Below are 26,162 nucleotides of genomic sequence, written 5' to 3'. Positions count from 1 at the left end.
TTGTTTTTGCAAAGGTATATTTACTTCAAAACTATAGCAAGAGCAAAATATACATTTTCCCCAATTCCTTGGGCATAAAAACTTCCACCTTGATCTGTGAAGAAAGTAGGCTCACTCTTAGCTCAGTATCTACTTTGGTCCCACCAAGTTCACTTCCACATGTAGCATAAATGCCTAATAGATCGTTAGCTCAAGTTCTCCGGAGGTGGATCCCAAAGGTTACTCCAGATCATTCACTGGTCCTTGGGGTATGGTTAAACGAATTACAAAACTTGGACTCCAAGTAGCCTTCTGATCTTTGAGTTTTAGAGATCCAATCCCTTTACCTAAAGAGAAAATAAATAAATAAATAAACTCTGAGGTCAAAGGCTGAGACCTATTTCACAGTCTGTGAACTCAGAAGGGAGAAGGTCTTTCTCCCTTACATCATTGTTTTTTTGTTTTTGTTTTTTTTATCATAAACCATGAGTAAAGAATTCAAGTTCTCCAGAAGGCGGCCAAAGAAGCTAGGCAAAGGCTGACTCCCCATTGTGTCCCATGTGACAACGTAGCTAGAAAAGGCTTCCCATTCCATGATTACACAACTGGAACCAGTTACAGAAGGTTTTGCACATGGTCTTTCAAAGCATTTCCATTAACTCCGAGACTCTTCCAGAAGTAAGCTTCCCAGCATCTCTGACCCTTTTACAATACCACAAGAAACCTGAGATGGAAAAAAATGTTTTCAACTAGTAGGACCAGAAGAACGACACATCTACAGAGGAGTAGGGAAAGGTTCATGCAGAAGATGGTATCTGAGTTGGGCTTTGAAAAAAGGAAAAATTTCAACAAATGGAGATGGAAGGGAAGTTTATAACATTTGAAAGTATAAGGTATAAGCTGGGCTATCTGGAAATTAATCTGAATGAGTTCAGAGAGGCCCATAAACAGGGGCTTAACTACTCAGAAATGAATTCTTTCAGGACAGCAATATGTGGAGACCATTTAGACCTTCTATTAAGAAAGTAGTTCTCAAACTTTTTGGTCTCAGGACCCCTTTACATTCTTGAAAATTATTGAGGAACTCTTCACAAGAGCCTTTGTTTATGTGAGTTATAGATGCATTCATATTTTCCAAATTAGAAATTAAAATACCAAAATAGTTTTGACTGAAACTCTCTAAAAGAGTCAGGGGGCAAAAGGTGAAGGGGCCTGGCCTAAACTGAGAACTACCACACTAAAGCATAGAGACGTGGCAATCTAAATCAAGAAGGGATGAGAAATCCTTACAAATCAGTTACTTGAAGCATTAAAATATCCCAAAAACTATTGCATTTTGACCAATGGAAATACAATATAAACTATTCATGCTTATGTATTATGATTTTTATAAGCTTTCTGCATATGAAACTTTTTTCTACCATTCAATTGACAACTTGTTAGCTAAGGTCCCTTAGGCACCCAAGGAAAGAAGAGAGGTTACTCTTTCCCATTTTTGCCACCTTACTCAAATTTATTCTCTAGTTTTGCTTGTGATCTACCAGAGTACTTAGGCCTCTTATGTACCTCTTCTCCATCCCCATCCCCATCCCATGCTTCTCTTCTCTTATTTTGGCCAAGCATCTGAAACTCCAGCAAGGCATCCCTTATTAAGAGGGGATGAGATGATCTTTCTCCCTTTCCCGTGCTAGTGGAGACAGACCCTAAAATTCTTATATGGCATTGCTCCCCATCATTGAGTCCCATGTGTAAGTTTTAGCATAGCCTATTCAGCTGGGGAGAAAAGTAGGTCAGTCAGCAAGTAGCTTTAAGAATGCTTGCTCAAGAAACACATTGTAGTTAACTGCCATAAAACCTGCCTTCTTGTGTTTCATAAACCAATTGAGGCACTGCAAAGCATGGGACAAAAATCACTTTATTTTGACCTCTAGACACCCTACAGAGACAGCATAAAGGGTTCATGGCTCAAAATCAGTTATATTTCGTTGCTAGTCCCTTTGGTATGATCAAAGTACAGACAGCCCTTTCTTTACTAGTCAAGAAGTATTTCCTGGTTTAGAATTTACTTGCACCTTCTTTTTCTTATCTGAGATACTTGTTTCTGAACTTTTAAAATTTTACATGCCATCACTAAAGTTCCACTGTGTAGATACTTAACAATTATTTACATATTGTGCAGAAAGCAATGTGCATGGTCAGAGATAGAAAGCCAGTGTCCAAATCAGAAAGACCAAAGTACGATATTGCTTATACTATGTATGTGCCTTTCAACAAGTCAAATGACTTCATTGCTTCAGAGGTAACTCTAAGATACAAACCAATTGTAGTCCTACATTAGGAAAGGGAGCTTCTGATTCCAATGATCCCTATTCATATATGTGTGTGTGTGTATAATATATGCAAGTATATATGTATACATATATGTACTTATGTGTGTGTATATATCAGTGAGGTGGCACACTGAGCCTGGAATTAGAAAGACTCATCTTCTTGTTTTCAAATCTAGCCTCAGACACCTACCAGCTAGGTGACTCTGGACAAGCCACTTCACCCTGTTTGCCTCAGTTTCCCTATTTGTTTTGGCCAAGAAAACCCCAAATGGCATCAGTTGGCCAACACGACTGAAAAACAACTGAACAATACCAACTGTATTAGGGAGCTACACAGCACAGTAAAGAGAGCACTGAGTCTGGGGGGAGGAACAACTGCCAATCAGGCCTCAAATACTTACCAGATATGGGATCCTGGGAACTATAACATTTGTTTGCCTCACTTCATCTTTAAAATGGGAACAATAATAGCACCTACCTCACAGGGTTGTTATGAGGACAACACTACAAGCCATAGAAAATTAGAAAGGCTTAAAATATGGGTTTATATGTTTTTTAAGGACTGGCTTTGGTAAGTTCATAAAGGTTCCTAACTTAGTTGGCTGCAAGATGAGAATTGGGGCTACACTAAATTTCTAAGTATGTCTACCCAACATTGAGAGATATCATCTATACCTGGAGTCAAAATCAGTACTGAATGAAATCACAACAAAGAAATCACAGGTCCTTTAAGTGCTTCCCCTGGACTAGCTATTTTGGTTAGCAAAAACAGCAGCATGTGCTTTGAAGTCTTACACAGAACGGGTAGAGATGTCAATGAACTTGTAAATTAAAAGAAATATCAACAGCTTAATATTCAGACCAAGTCTTCAGAAACACCATAACATGGAAATAATTCTTCTGATTTCAGAATGTTCAGTCTTTGGAAGTAGTGAACAACTTACCTAAACTCTTAGCCTCCAATGCCTCTAACAAAGGGGGAAGAAGGATAAAAAGAATAAGGGAGGAGGAGAAGAGAGAGAGAGAGAGAGAGAGAGAGAGAGAGAGAGAGAGAGAGAGAGAGAGAGAGAGAGAGAGAGAGAGAGAGAAGAGAGAAAGAGACAGACAGAGAGAGAGAAGAGAGACAGAAAGAGACAGACAGAGAGAGAGAAGAGAGAAGAGAGACAGAAAGAGACAGAGAGAGAAAAGAGAGAGACAGAGAGAGAGAGAGACAGACAGAGAGAGACAGAGAGAGAGAGGGAGAGAGAGAGAGAGAGAGAGGAGAGAGAGAGAGAGAGAGAGAGAGAGAGAGAGAGAGAGAGAGAGAGAGAGAGAGAAAAAAGAGAGAGAAGAGAGAAGAGAGAGAGGAGAGAGAAAAAGAAGAGAGAGAGAAGAGAGAGAGAAGAGAGAGAGAGGAGACAAAAGAATTTTGCACATTACAATAAGCATTTATTAAATGGCTCTTCTGTACAGAATGATGCAATAGACCTAGGAGAGTTATAAAATTCAGGTAAGACAGAATTTTTGCCTTCAAGAAACTTACAATCTAGGAGAGGGACAAAATACAAAGCACAAAGAACTATAACATTAAATATTACATGAGAAGGACATCAGAGAGTAACAAAACAACGTGTTTTGTACTTAACATCTCTTGGGGAAAATTAGTGATGGTAAATTTTGAACTAGTAGTATCAGACCATGGTTAATTGCTAAGTGTTTACCCGAGAACTGTGGCTGATTTTATATTTGTTCTTCTGTGCCTAAAGTGAGCATGTAGGTATGAAAGCAATTCAGTTTATAGGTCAAGGAACTCCAAAGGTATGAATGGAAATGGTTTAAATTCATTATTTACATCCTTTAAATATCATAGTTCTGAAAAAGTGATTAAGCAAAATATGTGGTAATAAATTGCAAAGTTATTGGCACAATTTTAATATGACCTGGAAAATACACTTCATCACTCATGACTGAAGTGTATACTCAAATTTTTGTCAATAAAAACTTGAAACAATCCAAGACATAGTCTAAAGGCATTACAAAGCAAAGAATGCATGAAAAAAAAAAGTAACCATATAACTTAAGCCCCATTTTAGAACGATGAAAAGGTGGCAGTGGAACAAGGAATGAGGATAGGATTTTCTCAGGCAAATAAGACATTCAGTGATTAAGAGGAAGGATCAAGCCCGGGTAAATTCTATAATCTTGGATCTATATACTTTGATCTACATATGAGCTTGTATTCCAGCTTTTCTTATCTCATTTATTTGATAGGATTTGATAGGATTCTCCTTAGAATCATCAATGATTTAGGTATAAGGCATATATATATATATATATATATATATATATATATGTATATATATGTATATATATATATATATATATACATATATATACATATATATATATATATATATATATATATATATATGGCACTATAGTACTGTTACTAACAGGTTCTATTCTGATTCCAGAAGTAAGGGACCATATAATAACGAAGATTAAGAATAGAAGGAATAGGTATTTCTTCTCCTTTTCTAGCCATAGGACCAGTTGTCTGGCTTTGGAAAAAATTAAGAAATTGGCAAAATGAATCCCTGACATCTTTCTATTCCCTCTATGTTCTTTTCTTTACCTACTCCCACTTCTTATTTAACTCCATTCAAACATAGAAGTACAATTTACACTCTTTTCAGCCTCATATTTCAGCAACCCATCCAACCTGACCTATTCCTGAAGGAACACCCTCTTATAAATCACCCACTTCACTCCCCATCAAGGTTCTGTTTTTGAAATGTCATGGATTTTAACAAGATATTAAGAGGAAAGCAGTCCCACTATATGGTCACATTAATATGTGATTGCCTGACAGTTTTTTACCTCAACTGCAAGCATTTGTATATTTATTTTAATTTACTTTTTAACCCAAATTAATTTCTAATTGGTGGAATTTCAGGCATTATAACTAAAGGAGGTTGAAACAAAAAGTCAGATAGTATGTAAAACAAACCAAAACAAAGATAAGTTTTGCCTGTATATGTCTTGGACTCAGCTCCCTGAAGCTTTTTTTTTTCTCCTTCTATCTATGAGTCCAGGGATTATTTTAAAATTCCAAATTTTGTTTTCATTTGTTTTCATTTTAGACAGCTTTAAAAACAGTGGCATGGGAGACTCTGGCTGTGGGGAAAAGGAGAACACAACTGAGGTAGGGTGAATTGCTTATATATATGGGTCACTTGCAAGTTCAGAGTTTGGACATTAGAGAAAGACTTTGCAATATTCCCACCCTGGTCATCATTTATTTACTTTGTACTTTGGCAAGTCTCTTAAAACTGTTCATATTCAACATCTGGAAAATAAGAATGAGAACATATGTATTCATGAGTGAGATAAGGGAGAATGAAGATGATCCATTGGTTAGTAATTGCCTGTGTGATTGGAAACATAGTGGTAACTTCAATAGTAATAAGAGAGTTTAGAAGAGGGGAAAATTTTTTTAAATTAATTTTATAATTATAACATTTTTTGACAGTACATATGCATAGGTAATTTTTTTACAACATTATCCCTTGTACTCCCTTCTGTTCCGAATTTTTGTTGTTGTTGTTGTTGCAAAGGAAGAATTGGATTTGGAAGGTAAAAATAACCTGGGGAGAAAAACAAAAAAAAATGCTAATAGTTTACACTCATTTCCCAGTGTTCCTTTTCTGGGTGTAGCTGATTCTGTCCATCATTGATCAATTGGAATTGGATTAGATCTTCTCTATGTTGAAGATTTCCACTTCCATCAGAATGTATCCTCATCTAGTATTGTTGTTGAAGTGTATAATGATCTCCTGGTTCTGCTCATTTCACTCAGCAACAGTTGATGTAAGTCTCTCCAAGCCTCTCTGTATTCCTCCTGCTGGTCATTTTCATCTTGCTGGTCATTGAAGAGGGGAAGATTTTGAGGAGAAAGATATATCTGCCTGGTTCTTTACCTAATTGTTCTACCAGTTTTGCCATAATTCAAAATATTCATTCTCCCCTAATTATCACATCATACAAAATCACACATACAAAAAGAGCTTTTGGGAAAGTGGAACTGGGGCACAAATTTCAAAAACTTCATCAGTGACATATAAAAGAAAAAGGAACCTAGTAAAAATAAACAGCAGCATAATTTTATACATTTTAAGTGGTTAGGTAAAACACAAACACTGTAATAGTGTTCACTCCTCAAAAGCTTTGTGCTGCTGCTTAGATGTCCCAGGCAAAGGCCAGGTCAAAAGCAGATGAGGATGAGAAGCCTTCTCCAACTACAATTCCTACAGCTGTAGAAGATATACAGTAAACATGGCACTTTGTCTTGACTACGACCTGATGTTTTCCTCTATAAATGAGCCTATAAATGAGCTTGAGTTATTGTGAAGTGGTACCATTTTCTGCCAATTCTTGCTGAGGAGAGATTGAGCAAAAGCAAACTCAAAATTTGGTTATATTCAAAATATTCCCTAACCCATCAATTCCATCTGTATTTTTAAAACACAAGTTAGAGCAAAATTGATTATACCAGTCTACTTGTTTCATGGGACAGCATTGATTTAAAAAACAAAACAAAACAAAACACCCAACCACTATGTTCTTAAAAGATTTAGTTTGGGGCCTTGACATCTTAATTAACAATAAGGTTTTCTAGATGATTTCCAGCACTGTTCATTTGTGTTCACTGTAGTCAACAGGAATGAGAAGTGATCATCAGCCTTGGTAAAATTTGCAAAGTTCTTTGTCTCAGCAGACTTCACCTTTACTTTTAGATTAACAAATAGCTTCCTGGTCAAAGAATATGAACACAATTTTCAAATGATGAAATTAAAACTATTTCCACTCATATGAAAGAGTGTTCCAAATCACTATTGATCAGAGAAATGCAAATTAAGACAACTCTGAGATATCATTACACACCTGTCAGATTGGCTAAGATGAAAGGAACAAATAACGATGAATGTTGGAGGGGCTATGGGAAAACTGGGACACAGATGCATTATTGGTGGAGTTGTGAAAGAATCCAACCATTCTAGAGAGCAATCTGGAATTGTGCCCCAAAAGTTATCAAACTATGCATACCCTTTGACCCAGCAGTGCTACTACTAGGCTTATATCCCAAGGAAATACTGAAGAAGGAAAAGGGACCTGTATGTGCCAAAATATTTGTGGCAGCCCTTTTCGTAGTGGCTAGAAACTGGAAGTTGAATGGATGCCCATCAATTGGAGAATGGTTGGGTAAATTATGGTATATGAAGGTTATGAAATATTATTGCTCTGTAAGAAATGACCAGCAGGAGGAATACAGAGAGGCTTGGAAAGACTTACATCAACTGATGCTGAGTGAAATGAGCAGAACCAGGAGATCTCTGTACACTTCAACAATGATACTGTACGAGGATGTATTCTGATGGAAGTGGATATCTTCAACATAGAGAAGAGCTAATCCAATTCTAATTGATCAATGACAGACAGAATCAGCTACATCCAGAAAAGGAATGCTGGGAAATTAGTGTAAACTGTGAGCATTTTTTTTCTTTTTTGTTGTTCTTCCCAGATTATTTTTACTTTCCAAATACAATTCTTCCTTTGCAACAACAACAACAACAACAACAAAATTCGGTTCTGCACATATATATTGTACCTAGGATATACTATAAGATATTTAATATGTATGGGAATGCCTGTCATCTAGCGAAGGGAAGGAGGGGAAAAATTCGGAACAGAAGGGAGTACAAGGGATAATGTTGTAAAAAAAAAAAATTACCTATGCATATGTACTGTCAAAAAATGTTATAATTATAAAAATTAATTTAAAAAATTACTTCTCTTCAGGGAAGGCTTAGACCAATAGCACCATTTAGTCATGGAGTGATGGAAAGATGGGGAATCACAGTCAAAAGATTTGTTTTTGAATTTTTTCATCAACTATTTCCTAACTATATGAGACTGGGTATATTACTGATTTTGAGAAAGTTTCTTACTCTGTAAAATAGCCATCAAAAAGCCTACCCAGCCTATAATACAAGGCTATTTTAAAGAAAGTATCATGTAAAATATAAATGGTAGGAATGTGAATGACGATAATTATTTTTTTTCACTATAATCAGTTTCATTTACCGTAGGCCAATAGCTCTTTCATTGGCAACTTATATACCTTTGTAAGGTATAATATGTATATGTATTTACATATGCATAAATATATGTATTTATGTATACATGTTAAAATGTGTATTATGTATTGTGTATATAAATATATAGTCACACATGAAAAAAAAAAACCCACAAAAAACCAAATAGCTTCCTCACCACCTCTCATCCTCTGACTCCCATCTGATAATCTCTTATACTGAGCTTTCAAGGAAGTGGACAAATTGAGGAGATAAGGGTAAATGGCTTTTAATAGTGAAGGAATTCGAATCAGTTTAACAAACTTTATGTCTTTGCTGTGGATAGAGCAAAGGAATGAATTAGAAAAATTTGTGGCCTGGATAGAGCAGAGTTCATAATTCTTCAGTCATGTCCTTTCCATGTCCACTCCACTTCAGTTACATACAGTCCTTTGATTAAGGACTCAAATCTCTTAAACTAACAAAGCTCCCCTATCATTCCATCATTGCCTATTTCCTCTTCCTCCCAAACCTCTAATTCCTCTATCCCTCAATATTCTTCCTGTGCTTTGGCTACACTCTCTTTCCTTCTTAATCTTCTTAATCTCCCATTTGGTGAATCAATTCAATTTTTTTTTTTATCACCCTCTACCTTCAGATCCCTAAGTTCCTAGACCTGTTGCCACACATGTCTGGCCAAACTCCAACATGTATTACTCCCACTCTCTTCCTCCATCACTACTCGAATGTGCTGCTGAACAAAAGCCTGAGGAAGTCACTCCAGGGCATTGACTCCATCTAATAAAAGTGAGTTTGTCTAATTTCAATGGAGATGCAAATAAAGCAGTCTTTTTACACTTCTCTAACTGATTTTCTATCCTGTTCAGCACAGTAGCTACTCCAATCCTTTCTTCTGTCCTCAGTCTCCCACAATAACCTCTCCACCCACTCTCTCAGCTGAGGATCTTGTCTGTACTTTACAGAGAAAATAGAAGTCATTTGATATGAGCTCCCTCTTCTCCCCTCTTCTTCATCTATAACCCTGTGATATCATCCCTACTATTTCTGCCTTTACTTCAGTGTCTGGTGATGAACTGACTCTTAACTTCCATCAAGGCAAACCCTCTAAATGTATCCTTTAATTCTATCCCCTCTAATCTTCTTTGGGAGATTGAGCGCACTATCAAAAACTTCTAATATTCAATCTATTTCTCCCTAAAATATTCAACTCTCCCCAAGTTTTAAAAAGCCCTCCATAGATCCCTGATGGCTCTCATCCATTATCTTCCTTTCTTTCTCAGCCAAAGCTCGAAAAAAGGCACAAGGTACCTCCCCTCCATCTCTTCTCACTTCCAACAGCAGCACTCACCTGAACTGTTCTCTCCTTTTAATGGCCAGACCTAAAGACTTCTCCATTCTCATCCTTATCTACTTCTGGAGCATTTGCCCAGGGGCAGCTAGGTGGCACAGTAGATAAGAGCACCTTGAATCGAGAAGATTCATCTTCCCTTGTTCAAATCTAACTTCATGCACTAGCTGGGTGACCCTGGGCAAGTCACTTAACCCTGTTTACCTCAGTTTCCTGATCTGCAGAAGGAAATGGCAAACCACTCCAGTATTTTTGCCAAGAAAACCTTAAATGGGGTCACAGAGAGTAGTTCACAACTGAAAGATTAAACAACAAAAACATTTGCCATATGTCAGCCATCCTCTCCACTTGGATATTTTCTCCTTTCTGGGATTTTTGGGACACGGCTCACTCTTCCTATACATTTTGCCTGTTCCTTCTCTGTTTCCTTTGATGGATCAAATATGTCACGCCTGGATTTTTCTTTCTTTTCTCTCTATACTTTCTTAGTGATGGCATTGTATCATATGGTTCAATGATCATCTCTATGCATATAACTCTCAGATTTTTATGCGCAGTCTTAGTCTCTCTCCTGAGTTCTAATCTCACATCATCAAATGCTCTTTGGACTTGTAAAATTCAAACTCAGTATCTCTATGACAAAACAATATCTTCACTATCACACCCTCCCCTCCCCCCAAGAAAAAACACCCTTTTCCCCCCATTACAATCAAGGGAATCACTATCCTTCCAATCACCTAGGTTGGACACCTCAGTATCATCCTTGGTTTCACTTTGACTTACCCCACATATCCAGTAAGTTGCCAAATTTCTCATTTCCTATATACGTCTCTTCCTTTCTTTTCTGACATAGTCACCAGCCTATTTCATGCCTTCATCTCTTGCCTGGACTATTACAGTAGATTGCTTTTTTTGTCTGTCTTAAGTCTTTTCCCCACTCTACTATACTTTCCAAACAGTGGCCAAAGTTTTCTCCCTAAAGCACAGGGTTGATAATATCATATCATTCCTTCCTCTTTCTATCCTCCTTCCCAAACCCCACTCAGTAAATGCCCTATTTACTCCATGCACTCTAAAGTTCTATTTCTATTCTTCACACAAGATATCCCATCTCCTGAGTCTTTGCATAGCCTATTGTTCATACCTAGAATGCTGTCTTTCTTTTCTGATTCTTGAAATTCCTGATTTCCTTCAAACCTCAGCTGTTCCTTTTTCCATGAAGTCTTTCCTGATCTTCCTGGTTAAGACTAGCCTCCTTCTCACAATTACTTTATTCTTTTTGTATTTTTTCTGTACTGTAGACACTAATATATGTATATGCTATGATCTTGTATCTTTTAGCACTTTTTCTGCAACTTTAAGAGTTACCTGGCACATAGTAGGTGCTTAACAAATGTTTGTTCATTGATTGAAGTAAATAAAGTAAGATAAATTTAAGAAGGAAGACCTTATTGTAGAGGGTTTGCATATTAGATTATTATTATAAGAATAGTTCATATTTAGATAAAGAGATAGAAACCACAACCATTATCATGCCCATTTTACACATGAGGAAATTGAGACCCTGAGAAGTTAAATGATTTGCCCTCTCCTTCTTGGGTACATAGACAGACAGAAAGTCAATAAGACAATTTTTGAACATAGGTCTTCTGATGTCAGATCCATTGTATTTTATATTACATCCTAGTTTCAAGATATAACGTTTGGATTTCATTCTTAGAGAACCAAATCCCTTATCAATTCATGTCCGTGGGAATAATATGATGAAAAGAGCATTTTAGAAAATTTCACCTGAAAGGAAAGCAGGTTAACTTTCCCTAAAAGTAGGGAAATCAGGAAATAATGGATTAGTCTAATCTATTAATGGTAAAAGCTAAACTGTGGTAATGGATAGAAGATGCTTAGAACTGAAAAGAATTGGGATTGTTGAAATTCTTAATGAAGATCATATTGCTCAAAGGTCTGATGGTGGTCTTGTAATGGAAAACTTCTTGGTATTCCCAAATAACAGTGACATGACCATATTGCTGTTAACTGTCATTTTTTTCCCAGTTGCTCCTCTTCCTCTCTCTCTCTCTCTCTCTCTCTCTCTCTCTCTCTCTCTCTCTCTCTCTCTCTCTCTCTCTCTCTCTCTCTCTCTCTCTCTCTCTCTCTCTCTCTCTCTCTCTCTCTCTTATTTCATCCTTCTCTGTGCTGGTCAATACTCTGGTCTGGTGATTTCTCTCTGGAGGGTATGTGGATGTAGCCCTCAGGGCTGGTCACATGCAATTCAGTGTTTTCATGACTTCTAGCCTCCTGCCGTTTCTAGGTTACTCTCTCCATCTCTACTTAATAGGGTCCCTATTCTGTGGAAATACAAGGCAAGAAATGATCTTTTAGAGTGAAAAGGCTCCTGGGAAGGGAGATCTAGAATGAAAAGGCTAATGGAGCGTGTTAGAAAAGGTAGTCTACAGAGTCAGGAGAAGAACCCAGAAATATTAAGGTATTTTACCAATATCATAAATGTAGTAAGTGAGAAAATGTTTTTCTGACATGAGAGGCATTAAATTATGAGGGAAAAACTGACAGAATCTGGAGCAAAGATATCTGGAGTTTGGTTGGAGTGAGAAAGTCACTGCAATAGGACACAGGAGATAGTCTTTATCAGGAGATTTTTTTAAAAACATAGTTGTATCCAGGACAATGTCAGGACACCCAACATTGGAAATGTAAAGCAAGTTCAAAGTTGTATATTGAATTTATTATTATATTTTTTAAAACAAACTGAACATAATAAAGATTTGTAGTTTTATGTAATCTTTGTGCTATTGTTTATATGGAAATGCTAATTTTGTTTGGTATTTGTTAATCTAGAATTAAAAAAAAAAAAAAAGGAAAAAGAAATGAACAGGCAAAGGCTATTGGAAATCAGAGGCATGGATAGGCCTAAACAAAGCATTTTAAAGTCATATAGACAGAGAAAATAGTTGTAGTCATGAAAGTCAATGAGAAAGAAGACAAGAGATTTAGAACATCAGGTTGTTTACAAATTATTCCTGAGAACAATTTACAAGTCACCTCACCTCCTTGGGCCTCAGTGGACTTATCTGCCAAACAAAGAGACTAGACTAGCTAGCCTGTAAAGTCCCTTTCAGCCCCAAGTCTATAATTGTACTTCAGAAATTAACAAACTAGGTAGGAAGAAAATGAGTGCTGAAATATTGGCATAATAACTAATGAAGCTGAAAACGATTGTACCAAACCAAGTATCTACAGAGATAGATGCTAGATGCTATAGTTATATACAATTTGAAAGAACTAAGAGATCTGTTTTTAAGCTGTATATATGGAAGGAGGCAATATAGTACTGGAAAAATTTTGAATGAATAGTACTTGAGAAGATATCAATAATTACTGGACAATAAGCCTATTTTGTCAACGTTTTAATGAGAATAATCAATGAACACATTGAAGGTAATGCCCTTAATGAAAATAAGAGAAAAGAATAGGCTTTTGCAAACAAATTTCTACACAATATTGTACCATCCTGGTCATAATTGTCCAAAAGGTACCACAAATACAAGATTCTGTTGTCTTTTATGATTTGCTGATTACAAAAAGCATTTTATTCAAGTAGAACAAAGGCTTCTCCCTTTGCTGCCCTTTTTGTATCCCCCAGTGCTTAATCCAGTATCTATTCTTTGATTGTTAAAATAACAGAGATGACTTTGTACAATATTCCTTTATGATATCAAGCCAAATAGTGCACAAAACGAGGAGTCATCCTACTGTCAAATGTTCTTAACTTTGTTGTGAAGGATTACTTTCACTGAACCTAAAAGGTAGAAGGATTTCTTATACATCAACTGGTCTTAATGTTTGTATCATGGAACTCGATGTATATATAATAAAACAATATATTATATATGATTACAATGGAAATTAATTATATTAAAATTACCAGAACATTTTTTAAAGCTATGGATCTTGTTATATACACATACATACATCTCCACTATTCCTCTTCTCCCAACAAAGTGGAAAAAGAGAATGTCATGACAAGTGAGGGGAGCTAGGAGACTGGAGCAATTCTTTTTTTTTTTTCTTTTTTTTTTTTAATTTTTTAGGCTTTTTAAAAATTTAATAGTTTGTATTTACCAGATATATGCATGGGTAATTTTACAACATTGACAATTGCCAAACCTTTTGTTCTAATTTTCCCCTTCCCCCCATGGCAGGTTGACCAATACAAGTAAAATATAATATAAATATAAATATAATAAGATACAATATATGTATACATGTCCAAACAGTTGTTTTGCTGTATAAAAAGAATCAGACTTTGAAATAGTGTACAATTAACCTGTGAAGGAAATCAAAAATGCAGGTGGACAAAAATAGAGGGATTGGGAATTCTATGTAGTGGTTCATAGTCATCTCCCAGAGTTCTTTCTCTGGGTGTAGCTGGTTCAGTTGGATACTGTTCTGTTGGAACTGATTTGGTTCATCTCATTGTTGAAAATGCCACATCCATCAGAATTGATCATCATACAGTACTGTTGTTGAGTTATACAACAATCTCCTGGTCCTGCTCATTTCACTCAGCATCAGTTCATGTCTCTCCAGGCCTTTCTGAAATCATCCTGCTGGTCATTTCTTACAGAACAATAGTATTCCATAATACTCATATACCACAATTTATTCATCCATTCACCAATTGATGGACATCTGCCTAGTTTCCAGTTTCTGGCCACTACAAAGAGGGCTGCCACAAACATTCTTGCACATACAGGTCCCTTTCCCTTCTTTAAAATCTCTTTGGGATATAAGCCCAGTAGTAACACTGCTGAATCAAAGGGTATGCACAGTTTGATAACTTTTTGAGCATGGTGACTGGAGCAACTCTTATATGAAAAGAGGATTTAGATAACGTAAGATGGTTAGAAAATGGTAATGAATAAAAAAAATTTTAAATGAAAATATCCCCTTTTCAAATATCATCACACAAAAATCTAATATAATCTAAGATGTATATACACAAACATCTATTTAAATAATTCTAGCTTGCTACATCTATGTATCTATCTATCTGACCCTGCTATGGATGGTGATAGCCTCCTGATGTTACAGTTTATACATGACATTATTATTGAATCTAGCTTCAGAATGTTTACAAGAATTTCCCAATGAAATTCACCATCTCACTGAAATTCATGATCATTTAAAACATATTGGTTTAATATAAGCATGAAAAATAAATGAAGAATGATTATTGAATATTCTTTGACATAGAGCTGTATGAGTATTATATTGAGTTCTTCCATCCTTACTTCCACTCTGGACAGTCACTGAGGACAATGAGCTGAGCTCAGAACTGAATGGGAGGAAATTGGGATAAGCTGGATTTAGGATTGGGGTAAAGAGAAAGCAGAAATTAGCTAGTGCTTTGAACAATCCCAGGTTATTCTCAACTAATCTCAAAGAATGTGATATTAGAAGACAGAGTAGAGGGGTGGAAAGTTAGCTATGTGTATATTTAGAGCTAACAGTCAATAAGTATTCCATTATGTGCTAGGCTGTGAATGCAAAAGAAGGGTTAAAAAAAAAAAAAGGAAGGTCAAGTCCCAAAGATGAAGACAACATAAAACAACAAGGCAGGCACATACACATTTGTAGAGGAGATGGCAGGTCATCTAAGAAGAGAAAGCACTAGGATTGGGATCCAGTGGATGGTGGGAGTGAAAAAGGCTTCCTACAGAAGGGTATTTGAGTTGAATATCAAAGAAAACTAAAGAGCAGAAAGGCAATGATGAAGAGGGAAACATTATAGGCAGGGGAGAGAGCCAGACACAGAAATGGAAGATGGAGTGTTGTGTTCAAGAAATAGCGAATAGGTTCCTTGTAGCTAGTTCATATTCTTTTGGAGTGAACAAAATATAATAAAACTGGAAAGGTTGGAAGAGGCCCAGCTAAAAAGAGCTTTAACTTAAGATTTTATATCTGATCTTGGAGGCCTATTACTCTCTATTCAAGCAATTGACTAAGAGTACAGTACTATGATTAGATATCAAAATAGAAAATCTTTTTGGCAGCTGGTGGGAAGGGGAGAGTTCAAATAGACTGAAATAGTCCAAGTGAGAGGTGGTGGTGATCTGGCTGGGTGAATAGAGATAAGAGGACATGATATGGGTAAGATGGATATATAGCATTCAAGAGTTCACTTAGATTGGGTAGGGTCAAAGTCCAGATTAAAAATGGTTAGAAGAAAGTAGAGGAGAGGAAGTGAAAAATTTTATATAGAGTCTTTTTAGTTTAACCATTAGAAGAAGAAGAGATCTATAACTATTATTGGAGGATGTTTTTTTTAAAGATGAAGGACACAACCATGTTTGTGCATAGTAGAAAAGGAACCAGTTCATGGCAAGAAATTGAGGATAAAAAGTTAGAGGTATGAAGGTGGAGATGATGTCCTAGAGAAGACAGAAGATAAAGAATTAATGTAAAATCTTTTCAAGATAGATAAGGGTGAAAAAAAAAAGAAAATAATGAAGTTATCTGAGTAATGTAAGATAAATGAAAGAGAAGATTTTAGTGATTTGCCTTTTTTTTTCTCTAAAGAGGGAAAGCTCTTACCTGAGAAGGTGGATAAAGGGAATGCTTTGGAAGGGGTGAAGAGAGTTTTAAATAGTTGTTGTAAAGAATGATTAGTGAAAGATGAGAAGGGAGTAGAATGACTGCTTGTTGAAGGCTGAAGACACCTTAGTCATCTAGTCTAACGACTTAATTTCACAGATGAATAAACCCAGAGAGATTGTGATTTGCATAAGGTCAAATAGAAAGTAGCAGGACCAAGCTTTGGGATTGGTTGATGAAATTAGCAATTGATCTTGGAAGCCGAAGATGGGTGTGAATTTCAAATGATTGTGGAGTAAAGTCCAGGTTTACTATTTGTAATATTCTTCTCTAAAAATGTCATTTTCTCTGAGAACAGGTTTCTTGGGGCTTCTGGAAGCAGTCTTAGTTTCAGTTCAGTGTAATCACCCCAAATGCAGCCAGGTATTAAAGTCCAAATCCTTTACTGTATCCTTCAAAGTCTTATCTCCTTCACTTGGGGCTGGGCTAGTTTTCTTAGATGCCTTCTGTAGTCTTGGTTCCGAGAGCTTAAGTTGCCCTCTCTGGCTTGTGAATCTCCCGGAGTCAATCCTGGTTGAGGTTCCTAGCTTATATATTCTCTCTTAAAAGGTGTGAATCTTAAAGAACTCTAGTAAGTACTAAGTACATAATCATTGTCTCTATCAATTCCATTGATTTAGTACCTTGTAAGAATCCTAACAACTATTCATCTTCTTTCAATGAACTGGAAGAAGAGGGTGCTATGACTAGTGAAAGAAGAACGGTCTGATAAGTACCTGTTCTTATATGTCTAGAGGGCTGTATTAAGTGGCTAAACATGGAAAAGGGAAATTTAGCCACTGTGAAATAGAATCCTTTTCAAAAAGCCATCATACTAAATAAAAACTTTTTTTCAACTATTTAGAAATGCAAATAAAATAAAATTAAGACCAAAAACATCCCATCTCTTAGGAACCCAAATAGAGGGATTTTATCTACATTATTTGTAATGATATATATTGTATACATCCTTATCTTTTAGTGGTCATATAATTACTCTTTCAGAGACTGGTGGAGGGTAGGCTAGATGATTCCAGAGGTCCTTTAAACCTGCATTTTTATGTGTAAGATAGATCCAGTTGTAGTACTAGATACCAAAAGATTGGTCCAGTTTCTGAAATGGGACCTGGAGCATCACATAAACTGAAAGTACTAGGATAATGGGATTGTTTCTGTAAATGGCACTCTTTCCTATGGGTAGAAATTCAGCCTAGTTTGCTGCTGAACAGGATCCTTCAAGCCTTTGGCTGAAATTGCATTCCTAACTCTTCTTAATCCCAAAAGTCCTCCAAAATCCTTCATTGAATGGTATTTGTCAGCATTTACTAAACAATTACTATGTACCAGATACTGGGTTAAGCACTGGGGGATACAAGAAGGGCAGCATAGGTAGCAAGGAGGGAAAGAAGAAACAATGGAATACTTTTTCCTTTCCTTCTCCAGTGAGGAGGATGCCTCTGGGGCGATACAACAGTGATATATAAGTAATTAGAAATAGGGGATGTAGCTGGATGGAAAGAACTGTGGTTTAGGGACCTGGTTATAGGGTTTTTAGCCCTGCCTTTGACATTACCTACTCAGGGTGATTAAGAAAATCACTGATGCTCCTGTAAAATGAATTAAAATAGGTGATCTGATTCCAAATTACCACACCCCCTTTTTAAGTGCTATTTTTCTTTTTTTCTTTAATGTTTTTCTTTTCCTAGTTACATACAAATGTAAAAAAATTTGTTTTAAATTTAAAAATTTTAGACCCTCCCCACTAGGAAAGCCCAAATGAAGTGCATAACATTTCCATTAAAGTCATGTTGCAAAATAAAACAGGACACCCCCCAAAAAAACTAAAAAACAAACTTTAAGTTGGTTTTTTTTGGTTTTTTTAGGTATGGTTCTTTCTCTAAGTATTGATAGCATTTTTTTATCATTATCTTTCAAAGTGTTTTAAGTGCTTTTTTTTTTTTTTTTTACTTATCTTTAACACACATAGCTTTATGAATCATGCTGGGAGAGAAAAACTAGAAAAAGGAAAAACCATGGGAGAGGAAAAAAAAAAAAAAACAACAGAAAAAAAGTGAACATAGTGTGTGTTGATTTACAATCTCCAAGGTTCTTTTTCTGGATGCAGTTGGCATTTTCTATCCAAAGTCTATTGGGATTGCCTTGGAAGTGCTATTTCTTATTACTAGTTGTAATCCATGTTTCCCATTTTGCATTAAGAATTCAAGATGCTCCAGTGAAAGTATGGTTTTAAACTAATGTGATTCATGCCACAAGCCACTCATGAAAATCAAATTCAGGGCTTTACATATCACATCATTGATTTGAGATTATTAATCGAGAGCAGGAAGCGATTAATCCTTCCTAATATACAAGAAGAAACAGGCTTGTGTGTTGAGGTGGCTTGCCCCAGCAGGAATTTGAACCCAGGCCTCTGTTTTCAGTCAGTGCTCTTTCCACCACGGAGTGATTCGGCACCGTTACTTAAAGTTTTAAGGTAGCAAATATAAACGATTTAGAGAACTTTGTCACAAATCTAATAAATTTGGCCAGATAAAATTGTTAAATATAATTTCAATATTTGGGTTTTGACAATAACTATTGGAAGAAAATGGGGATTTTTAAAAAGATTCCTGATACTCTATGAAATTGAAGTTAGGATTTCTTTTCCACTCCCCCACCTTCCATGATTTCTTTGAGATTGTAAACTCCTGGTGGACAAATTTTCTTCAGTAATGCAGCACAGCACCTGTCAGGCAGTACTTGAGAAGTGCCAGGAGGTCATATTTTAGTGGTCATAGGGAAAGTGATTTGCTCCGTATCACACAACTAGAATGTGGCCACGCAGCACTTGAACCCAGTTCTTCCTGGGAACCAAAGTGCGCGCTGCCTCTAGGACACAGGACAAATGCTTCTATTGTTCTCAAGGCTCTTCCCCCAGTCCGCTCTTAATTTGCCAAATAACTTAGCTTCGGCAAGTCAACAAGCATTTATTAGGCGCCAGGTCCGACAGTGTGCCTGCTAGGCACTGGGGATCCAAAGAAAAGCAAAAACCCGGTCCTTGCCTTCGAGGAGCTCGCAGTCTAGTCTCCACTAGAGACCGCAGGCCAGCACCCCACGGAGGACAGCCTAAATAGGAGATCCTCCCCCCTCCCTCCGCCCCCGGCTTTCTGCAGAGCTCGGCCGAGCCCTGCGCCCAGGAGGCGCTTAATGAGCGCAGGTTCCCGACCCGCTCTCGGGCTGCAGTTAAGCCTCCCTCGAGGAGGGCAGGATGGGGCGGGGGGCGGGTTGGCGGAGGAGGGCCCGGGAGGAGCAAACTGGAGGACTCGACTGCTCTCGGGCTGGAATCGGACGGATGCGCTGTGCTGCTGCTGCCGCCGGCGCGCTGCAGCCGGAGGCCCCGCAGGTTCGCACTTGTGGTGTGTGGGGGAGGGGAGTTAGGATCGTGGGAACTCGGCTCTTTTTGGGGGGCAGCATCGTGGAGGGAGAACTGAAGCCTTTGACTTGAGGAGTTACTGCTTATTTTAGGAGGCAGGTTGGTGTTAGTCTCCGGGAAGCTGGGATGTGGTGGGGGTGACCTCCAACCCGAAGGCTCCGGGCAGAAGGCGGCAGCGTGGAGACGGTGGCCGGGCTGTCTCTGGGGCCTGGCCCCCGGCGATGGCGTCCGCGGCGGTTGCCCCCTTTGCCGAGTGCGTGATGGGCAAGGCGGACTAGTCGGCCCGGCCGGGAGGGAGCGCGGCGAGGGCGGGCGGAGGGTGCGCGGCGGCGGCGGCGGCAGGAGGGTGGGCGGGACTGGCGGCGGCGGCGGCGGCGGCGGCTGCAGGGGGGGAGGGGAGGGGGAGGAGGGAGCGGGTGTCTGTCGCACGCAGCTCCAGTCCGGGCGGCCCCTGGGAGTGTGGTACGCGGTCAGTCCTTGGCGGGACGGGGACCGAGCCGCGCTAGAGACCCTGTGGGGCAGGTGGCGACGCCGGCAGAGCCTCCTCGGGCCCGGAAGAAGATGCGGGTGAGTCTCGGCCGCTTGGAGGGGGCAGGGGCCGGGGGAGCGGAGCAGGCCCGGGCCGGAGCCGCGGTGTCGCAGTGACTGTGACCGAGGCGGCGCCAGGCTGGGCCGGGATGGGCCAGGCGCCGCCAGGGCCCTGGGCCAGCTTTGGGCCCGGCTCTCCCGGCCGGGTGCTGGGGAAAGGGTGTGCGGAAGCGAGAGGTGCAGGGCCGGGCCGGGGGCCTCGTGTAGGTGCGTGGTGGGCTGGGGGAGGGGAGGCGGCAAAGGGAAAGGGAAGAAAGGCGGTGGTGGGTTGGGAGTGCAGGTACTGAGTCACCCCCTGTGGCCTCCGCGGCCCAGACCCGGTCTTCGCTACGACCGGACGCCTAACTACGCACTGGGGAAAGGGCCTTCTTCTAGAGGCGGCGGCAGCCGCGTTCTGGTTGTTGTAGCCGCCGCCGCCTCTGCCGGGACTCGCCAAGCTCTCGCTGCCCTTCGGCCTCGGCTCGCCGCAAGGGCAGGGCTGGGCCAGGCTGGGAGCCCTAGTGCTTGGCCTCGGGGGACGGGTCTCCTTCATTCCCCCCTCCCTCCTTCCGGGGACAGCGCTCTCCCCACCCTAGGCTCGGCTGCCTGGTCCTTCTCCCCAGAGCTGCTTTAGCGTGTGAGGGCGCGGGGGCGACAGCGAGGAGGAGGAGGAGGAAGAGGAGGGTGGGCAGGAAGATCTCACCCGTTTTCCGGTTCCTGATCGCGTAGAGTCCCGTCCTGTTCCCGGGGGTCCTCGGGTCCTGCCTGCCGTCGGCCGCCCTTTTTCTTGCTGTGACTCCCGGGAGTTGAGTATTATCCGATAATTGTCGTTACCTTCGGCCGTTCTCCCGGCGTTCCCCCTCCCCCCCATCCCCAGGGCAGAGGCCTAGGGGGAAGGGAAGAAGGGAACAGCGTGTGCCGGCTTCCCGCCGGGGACACTGAGGCTGCCGGCTCCTGCTCGAGCTGCTCGGCGTCTCCGCTGGACTCTGAGGACCGGGGGGTGACCTGCCCTGGGCGCCTCTGGCCACGCGGAAGGGGATCCCCGCAGCCTCCGAACCCGGCGCGGAGGAGGGGGCGTCAGGTGCAGACCCCCCGAGCCCGGTTTTCCGCTCTCTCTCTCCCTGGCAAGGCCTTGAGCGATGGTTGAAACCCGTCAGGCTGTAGGCGTGGGCATGGACATCCACAGGAGGTGCCCCAGTTGAAGTGCACTTGAAGCCTTCTTAAGCTTCTTTTTGGGTATATTATTTAAAAGCTGTTTGCTATGTTACATATAACAGGCTTTCCCCAAAGTGTTGGAGCACTTTAAAGCTTTAGTACAAGTGTACAATAGTACTCTATTAAGCGTTTTGTTTTATGTCTATACGGCACACAACGTACAGGGCATTTAGAATTGTCCTTAAAACTGCACCAAGACCTGTGATATCCTATATATAATTTGTAATCACATTAATATAAGTAACATCTTAAGTTTATAGAGTAAAATAAGATTTTATAGAAAGTAGAATAACTTTTACTGTGTGTATATACATGAATGAACTTTTGTGCCTTTTCCCCACACTTGTGTTAAAATAAAACTAAAGAAGGGTCTTTGCAACTACTGTTTTGGGGAGGAAAATTAAAATAGTAAAGTTGTCTCTTGAGTCGATGCAATCAATCATAGTATTTATACCTTAGGTTGGAAGCACTAATTTTCATTTTTATTATCATAAGAGCTGTAGCTAATTGGGAGGGGTGTATTAGAAAGTCGGAGTTTGACATATCATCAGACTTGCACATAATAAGTATAATTTTTTTTCATTCATTCATGCATGATTATGTAGAGAAAAAGATTGCCTGTTGCAGGCAATGTAATAATCGAAATAGAAAATTCGGATTGCAATCATCCTCTCTTGAGTTTTCTGAAATTTTATATAATTTAAAATTGTATTCTGATGGTTACAGTTTTGCCCCCAAAATCATCAATCTGGAAGTATATTTTTAAATTCTTTTCATTTAAAGTAGTTAATGAAGTTAGTTTTTGAGTCTGCTTTTAAATTTTTTTCATTTATTGGCATTAATCTTTTGAGTGGTATTGAATTTTAAACATTTAGAACTCAAGTTTGAATGGAAGGAGAGTAGAATGTTCAGTACAGTATCTTAAACTATTCAATATAATGTTACTAAGTATTAAAAAAATTAACTTTTTAATGTCCAGTAACATTTTTCCCAGTTGAACATTGCTTTTCAAGTTTGGCTTTATCACTTTTATTATCTGTGTGAGCAAGAATTTTTGTTTCTTAGGGGCATCTAACTCCTTTTTCATAGGAATTAGTATCTCTAAATGCTATCTCAAAACTATCTATCTATCTATCTAACCCATTTTACAGATGAGACAACTAAGAACCAGCAAGGTAACTTCCATAAGTTTATTTTATTTATTTATTTTTTTTTTTGAGGCTGGGGTTAAGTGACTTGCCCAGGGTCACACAGCTAGGAAGTGTTAAGTGTCTGAGACCAGATTTGAACTCGGGTGCTCTATCCACTGCGCCACCTAGCTGCCCCCTCTTCCATAAGTTTTTGAGCTAGGATTTCTATTGTCTACTGCACTTTTAAAAAAATTTTTGCCATTATCCCATCTCAGGTGGACCCTATATTGAAATGCCAAGAACATGAATAGTTGCATGAAATGAGTATTTTTAGAGTTCTTTTGAAAAACAAACTTCTCAAGAATTTAAGATATAAATAAGGTATTTAAGATTCTATATCTCCCATAGCACTTAGTACATTGCCATCTTAGTTTTCTATAGGCATCTACTCTGCAAATTATAGTCTTAAAGTTTTGGGGCCCCAAAAGAGGTTTTGAAGGATATTGTCTAGGTTGTACAGCCAATATGTGTCAGAAGTACATTTGAACCCAGGTCTTCCTGGCTCCAGCTGTCCAATATGACATGAGGTTCCTTTGGGGGTAGAAAAAAATATTAAAATCTCAAGAGTCTTGCCCATGAAATTAAGAATTTTTCCATCTCATATTTAAGTTTAGAAAGATAGCAATCCAATTAAAACATTGTTGTTACATTTTATTTGGAAGATATTACTTATTTTTGGTGACAAGTTGCTTCATCTCCATTGTAAGTGATTTTTCTCTTGAAAGTGATTTCTTTTTCATCTGATCTTATATTTTAAACTCCTTGAAGCACTTTCATTCTGATCTGTATTACATTTGTTCTTTCCTTGCAGTAACAGTTATCATTGTCTCTCCTAGTGATTTGGGAAGATAGACAATATGTTCAATAAATGTTTGTTGAATGAATATATATGGAGATAGAAATCTAGTTACTAGTGTACCTAGTCAGACAAAATGAAGCAGTTGCTCGTGTTGTATATATAAATAATGCAATATGCTGTATGTATAAATGTTCATTATGTATGTGCCAGACAAAAACTGAAACAGTACCTGACCTTAAGGAGGTGATAGTCTATTTTGGGGAGCCAAGGAAAACAATATGTACACATAAAAGTAAATACATAAATTCTCCCAAGTAGAATGAAATTCTTTTTAAATAATGCCTTTTTATTTTTCAAAATACATGCAAAGATAGTTTTAAACATTCATTCTTGCAAAATCTCATTCCATAATTTTCTACCTTTTTCCTTTCCCTTCCCCCCAGAATAGCAGAGTAATACAATATAGGTTAAATTTGTGCAGTTGTTCCAAACATTTCCACATTTATCATGCTGCACAAGAAAAATCAGATCAAAAAAGGGGGGGAAAAAACAAGCAAACAACAAAAAATACTACACTGTGAGCCACATTGAGTCCCCATAGTTCTCTGCCTGGATGCAGATGGCTCTCTCCATCACTAGTTTATTGGAAGTGGCCTGAATCACCTCATTGTTAAAAAGAGCCCCTTCAGTCAGAATTGATATCACATAACCTTGCTGTTGTGTTCAATATGTTCTTGGTTCTACTCACTTCACTTAGCATCAGTTCACATAAGTCTCTCCAGACCTCTCTGAAATCATCCTGCTAGTCGTTGCTTACAGAACAGTAATATTCCATATCATTCATATATCATAATTTATTCAACCGTTCTCCCACTGATGGACATTCACTCAGTTCCAGTTCCCTGCCACCACAAAAAGAGCTGCTACAAATATTTTTGTACATGTGGGTCCTTTTCCCTTTTTTATGATCTCTTTGGGATACAGATCCTGTAGAGACACTGCTGGATCTAGAGTATGCACATTTGGAGACCTTTGAATACGCTTCCAAATTTCTCTCCAGAATGTTTGCATCAATTCACTACTCTACCAACAATGTATTATGTCCTAGTTTTCTCACATCCCTTTCAGCATTTATCATTATCATTCCTGTCATCTTAGAGGTGTCTAGTGGTACCTCAGAGTTATCTTAATTTGCATTTCTTTAATCAATAGCAATTTAGAGTATTTTTTCATGTGACTAGAAATGTTTTTTCTGAAAATTATCTGTTCATATCCTTTGACCATTTATCAACTGGAGAATGGCTTGTATTCTTAAGAATTTGAGTCATCTCTCTTTTTTTTTTTTTTTTTTTAGAAATGAGATCTTTATCTGAACCCTTGGATATAAATTTATTTCCCCAGTTTTCTGCTTCCTTGTTCTTTTTGTTTGTCCTTCATTCCAGAAGAGTTCCATAACATCAAGGAGGTGATATGGTGCAGGCAAATGAATTGGATTTAAGTGAGGGAGGGTTGTGCAAGATCACCTGCCTCACATTCCCTTCCAGAGCCATCTGGGTCCAATGACAAGATAGAGATCAGAAAGATTGAAGATGGCCCTGGATACAATGGGAGACCTTGGCCTTTTAAGGTAAGGTCTTCCAGCAAGTCTCAGTTTGACTGAGACTACACCTATTCAATGATTAAGGCTAGGTCCCCAACTGAAACAAAGAATCTTCTCTTTAGCCTAGCCCCCAAAAATCTTAATAAAGATTGAATGAATCTGGGAGGGGAAGATCTTCTGGGTTTCTGGTCAAAGTAGAAATAACTGCTATTTGTATTCAATTTGAATCAATCGGGATCCAAATAATGACCAAATAGGGCTTGGCTTAGAACCTATTGTAGCCAGTAAGAATCAGATTGCTTTTGGTTTAAGGTGGCCTGGTCCTTAAGAAATCTAGCCAGTAAAACCCAAGATATCTTGGCAGGGTTTGGTCATTCAAGAGAGAAAAAGAGCATTTGTAGGTAAGATGATACCTATGTGGACAGAAGGAGCAAAGTAAGGAAGCAGGGGAGAGAGAAAAGGATGGATTCTTCCAGCTGACCAATTCCAGGCCAGCTTCACTCACAGACTTTGTTGCTTGTTCTTCATTCTCCACTAGCCTTATTCACTGAAAGTATGTGGCCTCAGTCAAACTGAGACTTGTTGAAGACCTTAGTTTAAAAAGGCCAAGGTCTCCTACTACAGCCAGGGCCATTTCCAGTCATCTTGATCTCTATTTTGCCACTGGACCCAGATGACTCTGGAGAGGAAAGTAAGGCAGGTGATAAGGCAGGTGACTTTGCACATCCCACCCTCACTTCATTCAGTCCAATTCACCTGCACATCATGGCATCGTCTCCCTTATGCTTCCATGTAGAAAATAATTTTAAGGGTTGCCAGAGGAATTGGACAGTACACCTGGAAGGTGAAACTGCAGCAGAACCTTAAAGGAAGCTAGGGATTTTGAAGTGATAGTAGAGAAGGGAGAGCATTCTTT

At 38.9% G+C, this 26,162-nt stretch overlaps 1 protein-coding gene and 1 long non-coding RNA gene across 7 annotated transcripts in view; one reads left to right on the top strand and one right to left on the bottom strand.

The window, feature by feature from the left end:
- On the bottom strand, positions 1-21,420 carry LOC141542905 (uncharacterized). The gene is made up of 2 exons (XR_012482268.1): positions 21,146-21,420; positions 1-326 (listed from the first exon to the last, which is right to left on the bottom strand). It is a non-coding gene; the product is annotated as an uncharacterized LOC141542905 (long non-coding RNA).
- The window catches only part of CUL1 (cullin 1), an 84,196-nt gene continuing 77,753 nt past the window's right edge, over positions 19,720-26,162 (top strand). Inside the window, exon 1 of one of the 6 annotated variants that reach the window (XM_074267602.1) lies at positions 19,720-19,845. The gene's annotated coding sequence lies outside the window, so the exon portion shown is untranslated. Of the gene's footprint in view, positions 19,975-20,059; positions 20,129-20,260; positions 20,443-21,167; positions 21,679-26,162 lie in introns of those variants that run through there. The other 5 variants (XM_074267601.1, XM_074267603.1, XM_074267597.1 and 2 more) reach the window with 5 other exon arrangements.

This window comes from Sminthopsis crassicaudata, chromosome 5, assembly GCF_048593235.1.
Source record: "Sminthopsis crassicaudata isolate SCR6 chromosome 5, ASM4859323v1, whole genome shotgun sequence".
Taxonomy (NCBI): domain Eukaryota; kingdom Metazoa; phylum Chordata; class Mammalia; order Dasyuromorphia; family Dasyuridae; genus Sminthopsis; species Sminthopsis crassicaudata.
This window is presented reverse-complemented; position numbering and strand designations above follow the sequence as displayed.